The sequence below is a fragment of the Salvelinus namaycush genome, chromosome 23, assembly GCF_016432855.1.
Source record: "Salvelinus namaycush isolate Seneca chromosome 23, SaNama_1.0, whole genome shotgun sequence".
Classification (NCBI taxonomy): domain Eukaryota; kingdom Metazoa; phylum Chordata; class Actinopteri; order Salmoniformes; family Salmonidae; genus Salvelinus; species Salvelinus namaycush.
Window position 1 is genome coordinate 4,000,973 of NC_052329.1, and position 17,228 is coordinate 4,018,200.

Here is a 17,228-nt window from a genome sequence, read left to right on the forward strand (position 1 = left end):
TCAATTCCCTGTAATATATGGATCTGTTTGCACTTCATACGCCTTCCACTAGATGTCAACAGTCAGTAGAACGTGGAATGAAGTTTATGCCGTGTTGTGGGACCGGATGGGAGGGGAATGAGTCAGTGGTCTGGCAGATTGCCAGTTCTTGGTCTCGCTCTTTCCTCATGTTGTCACCTTGCGTTCCATTACTTATACAGACATGAAAGAATGCTTCGATTGGAAAGTTTTTGGATATAAATGATAACAACATCCTGAAGATTGATTCTCTACTAAATTTGACCAGTTTATTCGACCTGGAATATAACTTTTTGAAGTTTTCGTCCGACGTTTGCCTGCATCTGCGCGAGGGTTTGGACACGTGTACTACACATGCTAGCAACATTAGCTAATTGGACATAAGTAATAGACATTATCAAACAAAACAACGATTTATTGTGGAACTAGGATTCCTGGCACTGCATTTTGATGAAGATAATCAAAGGTAAGGGAATATTTATGATGTAATTTCGTATTTCTGTTGACTCCAACATGGCGGAGAAATGTTGTGTATTTCTGAGCATCGTCTCAGATTATTTAATGGTATGCTTTTCCTAAAGTTTTTAAAAAATCTGACACAGCGGTTGCATTAAGAACCAGTGTATCTTTAATTATATGTAAAACATGTATCTTTCATCAAAGATGAAAGATGATTTATGATGAGTATTTCTGTTATTTGACGTGGCTCTCTGTAATTACTCTGGATATTTTGGAGGCATTTCTGAACATGGCACCAATGTAAACCGAGATTTGTGGATATAAATATGCACATTATCGAACAAAACATAAATGTATTGTGTAACATGATGTCATATGATGTCAGCGATTGTGTGCAGATATGTAGCGGAGTCAGGCGCAGGACACAGGTGTTGAGCAACACAACGGAGTTTACTCAAAATACAAGCAAAATTCAACATAGGAATAATAACAAACACACTAGCACATACAACAACACTAACGACACAAACAATCACGGACAGAACAGAAATGTATGCCAGAGGGTTAAATAGGGAACATGATAGGGGAATTGAAACCAGGTGTGTGTAATACAGACAAAACAAAACGAAACTGAAACATGGATCGGTGGTGACTAGAAAGCCGGTGACGTCGACCGCCGAACACCACCCGAACAAGGAGAAGGGCCGACTTCGGCGGAAGTCATGACAGTACCCCCCCCTTGACGCGCGGCTCCAGCAGCGCGCCGACACCGGCCTCGGGGACGACCCGGAGGGCGAGGTGCAGGGCGATCCAGGTGGAGACGGTGAAACTCCTGTAACATTGAAGGATCTAGAATGTCCTCCCCCGGTACCCAGCATCTCTCCTCCGGGTCGTACCCCTCCCACTCCACGAGGTACTGAAGGCCCCTCGCCCGACGCCTTGAGTCCATGATGGCTCGTACGGTATACGCCGGGACCCCCTCGATGTCCAGAGGGGGCGGAGGAACCACCCGCACCTCAGACTGCTGGAGCGGACCAGCCACCACCGGCTTGAGGAGAGACACATGGAACGAGGGGTTAATATGATAATCAGGGGGGAGTTGTAACCTATAACAAACCTCGTTCAGTCTCCTCAGGACTTTGAATGGTCCCACAAACCGCGGACCCTGCTTCCGGCAGGGCAGGTGAAGGGGCAGGTTTCGGGTCGAGAGCCAGACCCGATCCCCCGGTCCATACACCGGGGCCTCACTGCGGTGGCGGTCGGCACTCGCCTTTTGCCTCCTGATGGCCCGTTGTAGCCGCACATGGGCATTGTTCCATGTCTCCTCTGAGTGCCGAAACCATTCATCCACCGCAGGAGCCTCAATCTGGCTCTGATGCCATGGTGCCAGGACCGGCTGATAACCCAGCACACACTGAAAAGGTGTTAGGTTGGTATATGAGTGGCGGAGGGAGTTTTGGGCCATCTCCGCCCAGGGGATGTAAACCGCCCACTCCCCCGGCCGGTCCTGGCAATAGGACCGCAGAAACCTACCCACATCCTGGTTGACTCTTTCCACCTGCCCGTTACTCTCGGGGTGGAAACCTGAGGTAAGGCTGACCTAGACCCCTAGGCGTTCCATAAACGCCCTCCAGACTCTAGACGTAAATTGGGGACCCCGATCAGAAACTATATCCCCAGGCACCCCGTAGTGCCGGAATACGTGGGTGAACAGGGCCTCCGCAGTTTGTAGAGCCGTAGGGAGACCGGGCAAAGGAAGGAGACGGCAGGACTTAGAAAACCGATCCACAACGACCAGGATCGTGGTGTTACCCCGCGACGGGGGAAGATCCGTCACGAAATCCACCGATAGGTGTGACCACTGTCGCTGTGGAACGGGAAGGGGTTGTATTTTCCCTCTGGGCAGATGTCCAGGTGCCTTGCACTGTGCGCATACCAAACAGGAGGAAACATAAACCCTCACGTCCTTAGCTAAAGTGGGCCACCAGTACTTCCCAGCAAGGCAGCGCACCGTCTGACCGATGCCCGGATGACCAGAGGAGGGTGATGTGTGAGCCCAACAGATCAAACGATCGCGGACATCAAACGGAACGTACAGACGCCCAGCTGGACAGTCAGGTGGAGTGGGCTCTGCACGTGACGCCCGCTCGATGTCCGCGTCCACCTCCCACACCACCGGTGCCACCAGGCGAGAGGCTGGAATTATGGGAGTGGGATCTGTGGACCGCTCCTCTGTATCATACAGCCGGGACAGTGCGTCTGCCTTAACGTTCTGGGAACCTGGTTTGTAGGAAAGGGTGAAAACAAAACGGGTGAAAAACATGGCCCACCTTGCCTGGCGAGGGTTCATTCTCCTCGCCGCCCGGATGTACTCCAGTTGCGGTGGTCAGTCCAAATGAGAAAAGGGTGTCTAGCCCCCTCAAGCCAATGTCTCCACGCTTTCAGAGCCATGACAACAGCCAACAACTCCCGGTCCCCCACATCATAGTTTCGCTCCGCCGGGCTGAGCTTCTTCGAAAAGAATGCACAGGGGCTGAGCTTTAGTGGCGTACCCGAGCGCTGAGACAGCACAGCCCCTATCCCTGCCTCGGACGCGTCCATCTCAACTATGAATGCTAAGGAGGGATCAGGATGAGCCAACACAGGAGCCGAGGTAAACAGAGCCTTCAGGTGACCAAAAGCCCTGTCTGCCCCAGCTGTCCACTGCAGTCGCACCGGTCCCCCCTTCAGCAGTGAGGTAATGGGAGCCACTACCTGACCAAAACCCCGGATAAATCTCCGGTAGTAGTTGGCAAACCCTAAAAACCGCTGCACCTCCTTTACCGTGGTTGGAGTCGGCCAATTACGCACAGCTGAAATGCGGTCATTCTCCATCTCTACCCCTGACGCTGAAAAGCGGTACCCTAGGAAGGAGATGGACTGTTGGAAGAACAGACATTTCTCAGCCTTGACGTACAGGTCATGCTCCAACAGTCGACCAAGCACCCTGCGTACTAGGGACACATGCTCGGCGCGTGTAGCGGAGTATATTAGAATGTCATCTATATACACCACTACACCCTGCCCGTGCAGGTCCAGGAAAATCTCATCTACAAAGGATTGGAAGACTGATGGAGCATTCATTAACCTTTCAGTGATACCCATCCCGGATCCGGGAGCATCCTCATCAAAAAAGCTGACTAGCATAGCCTAGCCTAACGGGACAGGGATATCATATAATATAATTTCATGAAATCACAAGTCCAATACAGCAAATGAAAGATAAACATCTTGTGAATCCAGCCATCATTTCCGATTTTTAAAATGTTTTACAGCGAAAACACAATATGTATTTATATTAGCTAACCACAATAGCCAAACACACAACGGCATGTTTTCACCATGTTTCCACCGCATAGGTAGCTTTCACAAAACCCACAAATAGAGTCACTAACCTTGAACAACTTCATCAGATGACAGTCTTATAACATCATGTTATACAATACATGTATCTTTTGTTCGAAAATGTGCATATTTATAGCTACAAATCCTGGTTTTATATTGCAACCACCATCACAAATAGCACCAAAGCAGCCAGAATTATTACAGAGAGCAACGTGAAATACATAAATACTCATCATAAAACATTTATGAAAAATACATGGTGTACAGCAAATGAAAGATAAACATCTTGTGAATCCAGCCAATATTTCCGATTTTTTAAGTGTTTTACAGCGAAAACACAATATAGAATTATATTTTTTAACGTCCATCAGTCAATAAGATATCATTCTGACACCAAACTGATACAAACTGACACCAAACTTTGTCCAACTCTGTTAAAAGCCAACTATCACATATTTCAGAGCAGGCCCAAAATTCACAGCGCCTTCTGTTTAAACCATAATAAAAACTTAAAACACGTAATTACATTCTAGCTGCGGGTCCAGTTCAGACATTATGTTTAGGCCTAGGCGACCTCGAATCCCAAGTTTTGACTCAATAGGTCATTTGGAGCCCGAGCAGCGACCTTAATTGGTGCTGAAAATCCACTTTTTCTGGGCGTTACTACGGGGTCCTTGAATGAGCTATCGGACAGAAACGTTTCGGTCCATCTCTATGGGCCAAGGCGGTTTCAATGGACCTAGTCTTGCGACTCTAGGACTTTTCTAAATGTCGTCATTTTCGTAATGGTCAAAATTAATTGAAGTTATTGCAAATATACGAGGCTGTTTCTTGGTCTGAGAACCTTCTAGAGCCACCTAACTAACCGTGCACTATCAACTTGAGCTCTATAACAGTTTTCTAAAGTTTCAGAGCTCTAGGTCTGTCGGTTCTTTGATAGTTCGAACAAAGGTAACTATTGCAGGCTCTGTGTGTCTCTTAGCCCCACACTCTGTCACTCCATCCTTGCTGTGTAAGTCTGGGAGATTTTCTTGGAAATTTGATGGGATGAATGACTGATTTACAGTTCATGAGGGTTGCCTAATCACACATATGAAGTTTTGGAAAGATCTGACTTTTTTAACCCTTCGAAACAGCCCCTTTGACCCCAATTATGGCACTTCCGGTTGACACAGGAAGCTATAAGTAAACACATATCCTGATTGGGGTAGGCTTTCACAGAATCCTGAGTTGTAAGTCTTTACGTAAAGAACTGACTGATTTACACAGGGTTGAATGCACTATTTCTCACAAACTGCAGGTTTGGTATGGCAAAACACTTTTAGGGTGATTTTAACCACTTCCGGTTGCTCCATGGAGTTTAGAATTGACACAGGTAGACCTCATCGTGGCCTGATGGATTGTCATCAAAGACAGGTTCATAAGGAATTCATAACCCACATAGGCTTCAGGTTGAATTTAGGGGAGCAGGCAATGTATTCCTATGGGGAGAGATGTCATTGTAATCTGTGAGATGAAAAAAAACAGTTTTTACTGTTAATGGTTGTCACGTTCCTGACCTGTTTTCTGTTGTTTGGTATGTGTTTATTGGTCAGAGCGTGAGTTTTGGGTGGGCAGTCTATGTTTTCTGTTTCTATGTTGGTTTTGGGTTGCCTGGTATGGCTCTCAATTAGAGGCAGGTGTTTGACGTTTCCTCTGATTGAGAGTCATATTAAGGTAGGTTGTTCTCACTGTTTGTTTGTGGGTGATTGTTCCTGTGTCTGTGTAATCCACATGGGACTGTTTCGTTTGTTCGTTCGTTTTAGGTAGTCTGTTCCTGTTCTTGCGTCCTTCGTCTATATGTAAGTTCGTTTGTTTCAGGTCTGTTGCCTTCGTTTATTGTTTTGTAGTTTGTTCTAGTGTTTTGTCAGTGTTTCGTCTGTTTGTAATAAATAGTTATGTATTCATCACCCGCTGCGCCTTGGTCCATTCATACACCACCAGACGAACGTTACAGAATCACCCACCAAACCCAGATCAAGCAGCGGGTTAACGGACAGCAACGACAGCAGCAGTGGGTCAAGGAGGATTGGACATGGGAAGAGATTCTGGACGGAGAAGGACCCTGGGCAGAGCCAGAGGAGTGTCGCCGTCCCAAGGCGGAGCTGGAGGCATCTAAAGCGGAGAGGCGACGATATGAGGAGGCAGCACGGAAGCAAGGCTGGAAGCCCGCAAGTACAACCCAAAAATTTCTTAGGGGGGAGCTAAAGGGTAGTGTGGCGAAGTCAGGTAGGAGACCTGCGCCAACTTCCCGGGCTTACCGTGGAGAGCGAGAGTACGGGCAGACACCGTGTTACGCAGTAGAGCGCATGGTGTCTCCTGTACGTGTTCATAGCCCGGTGCGGGTTATTCCACCTCCCCGCACTAGCCGGGCTAGAGTGAGCATTGAGCCAAGTGCCATGAAGCCGGCTCTACATATCTGGCCACCAGTACGTCTCCTTGGGCCGGCTTACATGGCACCAGCCTTACGCATGGTGTCCCCGGTTCGCCTACATAGCCCGGTGCGGGTTATTCCACCTCCCCGCACTGGTCAGGCGACGGGGAGCATACAACCAGGTAAGATTGGGCAGGTTCAGTGCTCAAAGGAGCCAGTACGCCTGCACGGTCCGGTATATCCGGCGCCACCTTCCCGCCCCAGCTCAGTACCACCAGTGCCTACACCACGCACCAGGCTTCCAGTGCATCTCCAGAGCCCTGTTCCTCCTCCACGCACTCTCCCTGTGGTGCGTGTCTCAAGCTCAGTGCCTCCAGTTTCGGCACCACGCATCAAGCCTCCTGTGCGTCTCCAGAGCCCTGTACGCACTGTTCCTTCTCCCCGCACTCGCCCTGAGGTGCGTGCCCTCAGCCCGGTACCTCCAGTTCTGGTACCACGCACCAGTCCTATAGTGCGCATCGAGAGTCCAGTGTGCCCTGTTCCTGCTCCCTGCACTAGCCTTGAGGTGCGTGTCTCCAGTCCGGTACCACCAGTTCCGGCACCACACACCAGGCCTACTGTGCGCCTCAGCAGGTCAGAGCCAGCTGTCTGCCCAGCACCGTCTGAGCCATCTGTCTGCCCAGCGCCGTCTGAGCCATCTGTCTGCCCAGCGCCGTCTGAGCCATCTGTCTGCCCAGCGCCGTCTGAGCCATCCGTCTGCCCAGCGCCGTCTGAGCCATCCGTCTGCCCAGCGCCTTCTGAGCCATCCGTCTGCCCAGCGCCTTCTGAGCCATCCGTCTGCCCAGCGCCTTCTGAGCCATCCGTCTGCCACGAGCCATTAGAGCCGCCCGTCTGTCCCGAGCCATTAGAGCCGTCCGTCAGTCAGGAGCCGCTAGAGCCGTCCGTCAGTCAGGAGCTGCCAGAGCCGCCAGCCAGTCAAGAACTGCCAGAGCCGCCAGCCAGTCAGGAGTTGCCAGAGCCGCCAGCCAGTCAGGAGTTGCCAGAGCCGCCAGCCAGTCAGGAGCTGCCAGAACCGCCAGCCAGTCAGGAGCTGCCAGAACCGCCAGCCAGTCAGGAGCTGCCAGAGCTGCCCTACAGTCATGAGCTGCCCTACAGTCATGAGCTGCCCTACAGTCATGAGCTGCCCTACAGTCATGAGCTGCCCTACAGTCATGAGCTGCCCTACAGTCATGAGCTGCCCTTCAGTCATGAGCTGCCCTCCAGTCATGAGCTGCCCTCCAGTCATGAGCTGCCCTCCAGTCATGAGCTGCCCTCCAGTCATGAGCTGCCCTACAGTCATGAGCTGCCCTACAGTCATGAGCTGCCCTACAGTCAGGAGCTGCCCTACAGTCAGGAGCTGCCCTCCAGTCATGAGCTGCCCTCCAGTCATGAGCTGCCACTCAGTCCGGAGCTGCCACCCAGTCCGGAGCTGCCACCCAGTCCGGAGCTGCCACCCAGTCCGGAGCTGCCACCCAGTCCGGAGCTGCCACTCAGTCCGGAGCTGCCATTAGTACAGAGTTGTCCCTCTGTCCTAAGCTACCTCTCTGTCCGGAGCTACCTCTCTGTCCGGAGCTACCTCTCTGTCCGGAGCTACCTCTCTGTCCTGAGCTACCTCTCTGTCCTGAGCTACCTCTCTGTCCTGAGCTACCTCTCTGTCCTGAGCTACCTCTCTGTCCTGAGCTGTCTCCTCTATGTAGGAGGGGCCTTAGTGAAGGTTCCTGGACCATGGTCGGGGGCGAGGGTCGCCACTCAAAGGACGCTAAGGAGGGGGACAAAGACAGTGGTGGAGTGGTGTCCTCGTCCACCGCCGGAGCCGCCACCGCGGACAGATGCCCACCCAGACCCTCCCCTTGAGTTGTAGGGGTGCGCCCGGAGTTCGCACCTTGAGGGGGGGGTTCTGTCACGTTCCTGACCTGTTTTCTGTTGTTTGGTATGTGTTTATTGGTCAGGGCGTGAGTTTTGGGTGGGCAGTCTATGTTTTCTGTTTCTATGTTGGTTTTGGGTTGCCTGGTATGGCTCTCAATTAGAGGCAGGTGTTTGACGTTTCCTCTGATTGAGAGTCATATTAAGGTAGGTTGTTCTCACTGTTTGTTTGTGGGTGATTGTTCCTGTGTCTGTGTAATCCACATGGGACTGTTTCGTTTGTTCGTTCGTTTTAGGTAGTCTGTTCCTGTTCTTGCGTCCTTCGTCTATATGTAAGTTCGTTTGTTTCAGGTCTGTTGCCTTCGTTTATTGTTTTGTAGTTTGTTCTAGTGTTTTGTCAGTGTTTCGTCTGTTTGTAATAAATAGTTATGTATTCATCACCCGCTGCGCCTTGGTCCATTCATACACCACCAGACGAACGTTACAATGGTCATGAACCTATGGTGTAAGGAAAAAAAGAACCAACCATTACTGTGGTTATAATACAACAGGTACCTTACTGTGAAATGCTTACTTACAGGCTCTAACCAATAGTGCAAAAAAGTTATTAGGTGAACAATAGGTAAGTAAAGAAATAAAACAACAGTAAAAAGACAGTGAAAAATAACAGTAGCGAGGCTATAAAAGTAGCGAGGCTACATACAGACACCGGTTAGTCAGGCTGATTGAGGTAGTATGTACATATAGATATGGTTAAAGTGACTATGCATATATGATGAACAGAGAGTAGCAGTAGCGTAAAAGAGGGGTTGGCGGGTGGTAGGTGGCGGGGCACAATGCAGATAGCCCGGTTAGCCAATGTGCGGGAGCACTGGTTGGTCGGGCCCATTGAGGTAGTATGTACATGAATGTATAGTTAAAGTGACTATGCATATATGATAAACAGAGAGTAGCAGCAGCGTAAAAAAGGGGTTGAGGGGGGGGGTTACACAATGCAAATAGTCAGGGAAGCCATTTGATTACCTGTTCCAGGAGTCTTATGGCTTGGGGGTAAAAACTGTTGAGAAGACTTTTTGTCCTAGACTTGGCACTCCGGTAGTGCTTGCCATGCGGTAGTAGAGAGAACAGTCAATGACTGTGGTGGTTGGGGTCTTTGACAATTTTTAGGGCTTCCTCTGACAACGCCTGGTGTAGAGGTCCTGGATGGCAGGCAGCTTAGCCCCAGTGATGTTCTGAGCCGTACGCACTACCCTCTGTAGTGCCTTGCGGTCGGAGGCCGAGCAATTGCTGTACCAGTCAGTGATGCAATCAGTCAGGATGCTCTCGATGTTGCAGCTGTAGAACCTTTTGAGGATCTCAGGACCCATGCCAAATCTTTTTAGTTTCCTGAGGGGGAATAGGCTTTGTCGTGCCCTCTTCACGACTGTCTTGGTGTGTTTGGACCATTCTAGGTTGTTGTTGATGTGGAAATCAAGGAACTTGAAGCTCTCAACCTGCTCCACTACAGCCCTGTCGATGAGAATGGGGGCATGCTCGGTCCTCCTTTTCCTGTAGTCCACAATCATCTCCTTGGTCTTGGTTACGTTGAGGGATAGGTTGTTATTATGGCACCACCCGGCCAGGTCTCTGACCACCTCCCTATAGGCTGTCTCGTCGTTGTCGGTGATCAGGCCTACCACTGTTGTGTCATCTGCAAACTTAATGATGGTGTTGGAGTCGTCCCTAGCCATGCAGTCGTGGGTGAACAGGGAGTACAGGAGGGGACTGAGTACGCACCTCTGGGGAACTCCAGTGTTGAGGATCAGCATGGCAGAAGTGTTGCTACCTACCCTCACCACCTGGGGGCGGCCCGTCAGGAAGTCCAGGATCAAGTTGCAGAGGGAGGTGTTCAGTCCCAGGATCCTTAGCTTAGTGATGAGCTTTGAGGGTACAATGGTGTTGAACGCTGAGCTGTAGTCAATGAATAGCATTCTCACATAAGTGTACCTTTTGTCCAGGTGGGAAAGGGCGGTGTGGAGTTCAATAGAGATTGCATCATCTGTGGATCTGTTTGGGCGGTATGCAAATTGGAGTGGGTCTAGGGTTTCTGGGATAATGGTGTTGATGTGAGCCATTACCAGCCTTTCAAAGCACTTCATGGCTACAGACGTGAGTGCTATGGGTCTGTAGTCATTTAGGCAGGTGGCCTTTGTGTTCTTGGGCACAGGGACTATGGTGGTCTGCTTGAAACATGTTGGTATTACAGACTCAATCGGGGACATGCTGAAAAAAAATGTTTCCCTCTGGTTGCACATTTAACATGTTGATAGAAATTTGGTAGAAATGATTTATGTTTCCCTGCATTAATGTCTCCGGCCACTAGGAGCGCCGCCTCTGGGTGAGTTGTTTCCTGTTTGCTTATTTCCTTATACAGCTGACTGAGTGTGGAATTAGTGCCGGCATCTGTCTGTGGTGGTAAATAAACAGAAAAGTATAGCTGAAAACTCTCTAAGCAAGTAGTGTAGCCTGCAATTTATCACAATATACTGTACTTTAGGCGAGCAAAATCTAGAGACTTCCTTAGATTGCAAAAGTTACCTGCGTTCGAACTATCAAAGAACCGTCAGACCTAGAGCTCTGAAACTGTATATACAGTGGGGAGAACAAGTATTTGAAACACTACCGATTTTGCAGGTTTTCCTACTTACAAAGCATGTAGAGGTCTGTAATTTTTATCATAGGTACACTTGAGAGACAGAATCTAAAACAAAAATCCAGAAAATCACATTGTATGATTTTTAAGTAATTCATTTGCATTTTATTGCATGACATAAGTATTTGATCACCTACCAACCAGTAAGAAATCCGGCTCTTACAGACCTGTTAGTTTTCTTTAAGAAGATATCCTGTTCTCCACTCATTACCTGTATTAACCTCTAATTCCTCCCAAACCCGGATCCGGGAGCACCCCCATCAGTAAAAAAGCTGACTAGCATAGCCTAGCATAGCGTCACAAGTAAATACTAGCATCTAAATATCATTAAATCACAAGTCCAAGACACCAGATGAAAGATACACATCTTGTGAATCCAGCCATCATTTCTGATTTTTAAAATGTTTTACAGGGAAGACACAATATGTAAATCTATTAGCTAACCACGTTAGCAAAAGACACCACTTTTTTTACTCCACCAGTTTTTTACTCCATCAGTAGCTATCACAAATTCGACCAAATAAAGATATAAATAGCCACTAACCAAGAAAAAACTTCATCAGATGACAGTCTGATAACATATTTATTGTATAGCATATGTTTTGTTAGAAAAATGTGCATATTTCAGGTATAAATCATAGTTTACCATTGCAGCCACCATCACAACTCGCACCAAAGCGACTAGAATAACTACAGAGAGCAACGTGTATTACCTAATTACTCATCATAAAACATTTCTTAAAAATACACAGCGTACAGCAAATGAAAGACACAGATCTTGTGAATCCAGACAATATTTCAGATTTTCTAAGTGTTTTACAGCGAAAACACAATATAGCGTTATATTAGCTTACCACAATAGCAAACATCACACCAGCATTGATTCAAGCCAAACATAGCGATAATGTATAAACCACCAAAATATATAAATTTTTTCACTAACCTTCTCAGAATTCTTCAGATGACAGTCCTATAACATCATATTACACAATGCATATAGAGTTTGTTCGAAAATGTGCATATTTAGCGGCACAAATCGTGGTTATACAATGTGATTAGTGGCCAAAACTTCAAGCAATCTGTCCGGCGTCATCTTGGAGAGGCACCTAATCTAATCGAAAACTATTCATAAACTTGACTAAAAAATACAGATTGGACAGCAAATGAAAGATAAATTAGTTCTTAATGCAATCGCTGTGTTAGATTTTTAAAATTAACGTTACTGCGCAATACAGCGTGCGCTAAAGCAAGACCGCACCATAATTCATGGCGGAATTATTATTTGACATTTGTCAACATAAGTACGAATTAACAGCATAAAGACTGCTTACTATTAGCTGAGCTTCCATCAGAATCTTGGGCAAGGTGTCCTTTCTCCAGAACAATCGTCTTTTGGTTGAAAGATGTCCTCTTGTCCTGTCGAAATAGCCGCTAACGTTAGCCACCCACTGGAGAGGTGTCCAACTCGTGAAAGCGCATGACAAAGAAATCCCAGAAAATCGCAATAAACTGATCTAAACTGCTATAAGTCGGTTTAAATTAACTACCTTATGATGTCTTTAACAACTATAACGAATAAAACATGACCGGAGATATAGAACTGCTAAAACGAAAGCTTTGCAGGACGCCATTGTGATGTCCCTCTTGCGCCAGGCGCCCAGTTGAAAAGAACGGTACTTCCGTTCCACGGTCTTATATAGGGCCCCAGATTGCGCAATCCACTCCATTCAAATTCTCCCCGCTTACTGACATCTAGAGGAAGACGTATGCAGTGCATGTAGCCCGATGGCTTACATGGGGACTTATAAACTGACCTCAGAACAGGGACCTCGATTTCTGAAATCTCACTCCCTGACAGGAAAAGTGCTGCAGAATGAGTTCTGTTTCATTCAGAGAAATAATTCAAACGGTTTTAGAAACTAGAGAGTGTTTTCTATCCAATAGTAATAATAATATGCATATTGTACGAGCAAGACTTGAGTACGAGGCAGTTTAATTTGGGAACGAATTTATATAAAGTCGAAATGGCGCCCCCCTAGCGTCAAGAGGTTAACTGGACCTGTTTGAACTCGTTACCTGTATAAAAGACACCTGTCCACACACTCAATCAAACAGACTCCAACCTCTCCACAATGGCCAAGACCAGAGAGCTGTGTAAGGACATCAGGGATACAATTGTAGACCTGCACAAGGCTGGGATGGGCTACAGGACAATAGGCAAGCAGCTTGGTGAGAAGGCAACAACTGTTGGCGCAATTATTAGAAAATGGAAGAAGTTCAAGATGACGGTCAATCACCCTCGGTCTGGGGCTCCATGCAAGATCTCACCTCGTGGGGCAATGATCATGAGGAAGGTGAGGGATCAGCCCAGAACTACACGGCAGGACCTGGTCAATGACCTGAAGAGAGCTGGGACCACAGTCTCAAAGAAAACCATTAGTAACACACTACGCCGTCATGGATTAAAATTCTGCAGCGCACGCAAGGTCCCCCTGCTCAAGCCAGCGCATGTCCAGGCCCGTCTGAAGTTTGCCAATGACCATCTGGATGATCCAGAGGAGGAATGGGAGAAGGTCATGTGGTCTGATGAGACAAAAATAGAGCTTTTTGGTCTAAACTCCACTCGCCGTGTTTGGAGGAAGAAGAAGGATGAGTACAACCCCAAGAACACCATCCCAACCGTGAAGCATGGAGGTGGAAACATCATTCTTTGGGGATGCTTTTCTGCAAAGGGGACAGGACGACTGCACCGTATTGAGGGGAGGATGGATGGGGCCATGTATCGCGAGATCTTGGCCAAAAACCTCCTTCCCTCAGTAAGAGCATTGAAGATGGGTCGTGGCTGGGTCTTCCAGCATGACAACGACCCGAAACACACAGCCAGGGCAACTAACGAGTGGCTCCGTAAGAAGCATCTCAAGGTCCTGGAGTGGCCTAGCCAGTCTCCAGACCTGAACCCAATAGAAAATCTTTGGAGGGAGCTGAAAGTCCGTATTGCCCAGCGACAGCCCCGAAACCTGGAGGATCTGGAGAAGGTCTGTATGGAGGAGGGGACCAAAATCCCTGCTGCAGTGTGTGCAAACCTGGTCAAGAACTACAGGAAACGTATGATCTCTGTAATTGCAAACAAAGGTTTCTGTACCAAATATTAAGTTATGCTATTCTGATGTATCAAATACTTATGTCATGCAATAAAATGCAAATTAATTACTTAAAAATCATACAATGTGATTTTCTGGATTTTGATAAAAATTACAGACCTCTACATGCTTTGTAAGTAGGAAAACCTGCAAAATCGGCAGTGTATCAAATACTTCTTCTCCCCACTGTACATGTTCTAGAGCTTAAGTCGATAGTGCACGGTGAGTTATGTGGCTCTAGAAGGTTCTCAGGCCGAGAAAAAGCCTTGTCCATTTGCAATGACTTCAATTCATTTTGATCAATGCGAAAATGATGACATTTAGAAATGTCCCAGAATCACAAGAATAGGTGCATTGAAACTGCCTCGGCCCATAGAGACGGCGCCTAAAGTTTCTGTCTGATAGCTCATTCAGGGACCCCGTAGCAACGCCGGGAAAAAGTGAACTTTCAGCACTAATTAAGGTCGCTGCTCGGGCTCCAAATGACCTATCGAGACAAAACTCAGGGTCGCCTCAGCTAGGCCTACACATAATGTCAGTACTGGACCTGCAGCTAGAACGTGTTTTAAGTTTTTATTATGGTTTCAACAGAAGGCGCTGTGAATTTTGGCTGGTTCTGAAACATGAGATAGTTGGCTTCTAAACAAGTTTGACAAAGTGGGTTTGGTGTCAGTCTGTGTCAGTTTGGTGTCAGAATGATATCTTATTGACTGATGGACGTTGACTTGATGGCTGACTTTTGTCCGTTTGCAATAAGTTTAAACAGTGATGAACCATCACCAAATTGACAGGTTGAAATCAACATCAACAATCGATGGAGAGGCACCGCTATCACTGCCCAGCCATCCCGAGTTCAACGGGCTAGTCAATTGGGCATTTCTGCAGTATATTAGAGCATGTCAAATTCATGATGGTAATTGCCAATTGTAAGACATTACAAATGGACAGTACATTTCCAATTTTTTTATTCAGGGATTTACCATCACCAAATTGGCATGTTGAAATCAACACCAACGAGCGATGGAGAGGAACCACTATCACTGCCTGGACATCCCGAGTTCAACGGGCCAGTCAATTGGGCATTTCTGCAGTATATTAGAGCATGTCAAATTCGTGATGGTAAATGCCCATTGTAAGACATTGCAAATGGACAGCTGTGCACCTGGTAATGTGAACGGGTTACAAGGAGCACATTTTAAAAATGTTTTTTAATGCCTTTAGAGGGGTGAAAGGTCCATGGCTGGGTAGGGAGCACCCCCCACCCGTGCCCATCCAATAGGGGGCACACCTGGTCATTTTGGACGTTTTTCACAAAATCTTTAAAAAATGACAGTCTCACTTCTCTCACATTGCACCAACGAGCGATGGAGAGGAACCACTATCACTGCGAGGCCATCCGGAGTTCAACGGGCAAGTCAATTGGGCATTTCTGCAGTATATTAGAGCATGTCAAACTCGTGATGGTAAATGCCCATTGTAAGACATCTTTAAGAGTGTGTGTTTTCTAACTGTCATCCAGTCCCTGCTGAGAGGCCACAGAGTTAGTGAAAACAACCAGGTCTGACAGATCTCTACTCAGCTTCATCATCTTCCTCTTCCTCCCTCCCCTACAGCAAGAAGAAAAGACAGAAAGAGTATGAAGGAGGAGAAGTAGAATGGAGGAAGAGGCAGAGTAGAATGGAGGAAGAGGCAGAGTAGAATGGAGAAAGAGGCAGAGAGTAGAATGGGGAAAGAGGCATAGAGTAGAATGGGGAAAGAGGCATAGAGTAGAATGGGGAAAGAGGCAAAGAGTAGAATGGGGAAAGAGGCAAAGAGTAGAATGGGGAAGAGGCATAGAGTAGAATGGGGAAAGAGGCTTAGGGTAGAATGGAGGAAGAGGCAAATGGTAGAATGGGGAAAGAGTCATAGGGTAGAATGGGGAAAGAGGCATAGAGTAGAATGGGGAAGAGGCATGGGGTAGAATGGGGAAAGAGGTATAGGGTAGAATGGGGAAAGAGGCATAGGGTAGAATGGGGAAAGAGGCATAGGGTAGAATGGGGAAAGAGGCAAAGAGTAGAATGGGGAAGAGGCATAGGGTAGAATGGGGAAAGAGGCAAAGAGTAGAATGGAGAAGAGGCATAGGGTGGAATGGGGAAAGAGGCTTAGAGTAGATTGGGGAAAGAGGCTTAGGGTAGAGTGGAGGAAGAGGCATAGGGTAGAATGGGGAAAGAGGTATAGGGTAGAATGGGGAAAGAGGCATAGCGTTGAATGGGGAAAGAGGCATAGGGAAGAATGGGGAAAGAGGCATAGAGTAGAATGGGGAAAGAGGTATAGCGTAGAATGGGGAAAGAGGCATAGCATAGAATGGGGAAATAGGCATAGAGTAGAATGGGGAAAGAGGCATAGGGAAGAATGGGGAAAGAGGCATAGAGTAGAATGGGGAAAGAGACATAGAGTTAAATGGGGAAGAGGACGGAAACACATGCACAGAAAAAAAATGCACAGTGACAACAGAGGCAGAGTAGAATGGGGAAAGAGGCAGGGAAGAATGGGGAAAGAGGCATAGGGAAGAATGGGGAAAAAGGCATAGAGTAGAATGGGGAAAGAGGCAAAGGGAAGAATGGGGAAAGAGGCAAAGGGAAGAATGGGGAAAGAGGCAAAGGGAAGAATGGGGAAAGAGGCAAAGGGAAGAATGGGGAAAGATGCATAGAGTAGAATGGGGAAAGAGGCATAGAGTAGAATGGGGAAAGAGGCATAGAGTAGAATGGGGAAAGAGGCATAGAGTAGAATGGGGAAACAGGCAGAGTAGAATGGGGAAAGAGGCAGAGTAGAATGGGGAAAGAGGCATAGAGTAGAATGGGGAAAGAGGCATAGCGTAGAATGGGGAAAGAGGCATAGGGAAGAATGGGGAAAGAAGCATAGCGTAGAATGGGGAAAGAGGCATAGCGTAGAATGGGGAAAGAGGCATAGCGTTGAATGGGGAAAGAGGCATAGGGAAGAATGGGGAAAGAGGCATAGAGTAGAATGGGGAAATAGGCATAGAGTAGAATGGGGAAAGAGGCGTAGGGAAGAATGGGGAAAGAGGCATAGCATAGAATGGGGAAATAGGCATAGAGTAGAATGGGGAAAGAGGCGTAGGGAAGAATGGGGAAAGAGGCATAGAGTAGAATGGGGAAAGAGACATAGAGTTAAATGGGGAAGAGGACAGAAACACATGCACAGAAAAAAAACGCACAGTGAC

General features: G+C 47.6%; 1 pseudogene; it reads right to left on the reverse strand.

Moving 5' to 3' along the window:
* Positions 1-17,228, reverse strand: part of LOC120018920 — a 44,791-nt pseudogene that overhangs the window by 16,307 nt on the left and 11,256 nt on the right.